Raw genomic sequence first — 682 nt, forward strand, 5'->3', positions numbered from 1 at the left:
GCGGCCTAAATGTTCTTCCAACATCTGTTGGTCTGAACTGCCTTTCAAAAGGTGGTCCTCTATAGAATGATGTACCTCGTCCTCTACCAGGCTGAACGTTTGGGAAGAAAACAGGGCGATGAGGATGCTGCCGTGTCTCTGGTTTCTCCGTTTTTCCATTTACTTTCCTTTTACATCTTGCACACAGGACGTCTTCGTCCTTTTTTGGTTCTTTTCCTTTGATACGTTCAAAGACGCTGGGATGTGGCCTAGGATCTTCTTCTCCGTCATCTATGACTAACTTGAATTTTGGTAACTTGTTCTTGAATCCAGATGTTACCATGTTTACTTCAAGTGGCTGTGGGAAAGGATTCTCGTCCACTGCCATCTTTTTCTTATCATCGAACGTAATTCGTCCTGACTCAATAGCATCCTGCAATACGTGACGAAAAACCAAGCAATTGTTAGTCAAATGTGACCATGCATTATGACACTTACAATATTTTTTATCCTTTATTTGTTCAGGGTTTGGCAATTTGTGCTTATCGCTCAGCTTTATTTGCTTATCCCTATATAACTTATCGAATATAAGGTCAGCTTTGGTTACATCAAACGAGAACGTTCTAGCCTTTATGTTTCCATCCTTTATGGGCTCATCTTTGCCCGATGGTCTAGGCTTGGCCATTATTGGACAAGTATATGT

Source organism: Olea europaea, chromosome 4 (genome assembly GCF_002742605.1).
Source record: "Olea europaea var. sylvestris chromosome 4, O_europaea_v1, whole genome shotgun sequence".
Lineage (NCBI taxonomy): Eukaryota > Viridiplantae > Streptophyta > Magnoliopsida > Lamiales > Oleaceae > Olea > Olea europaea.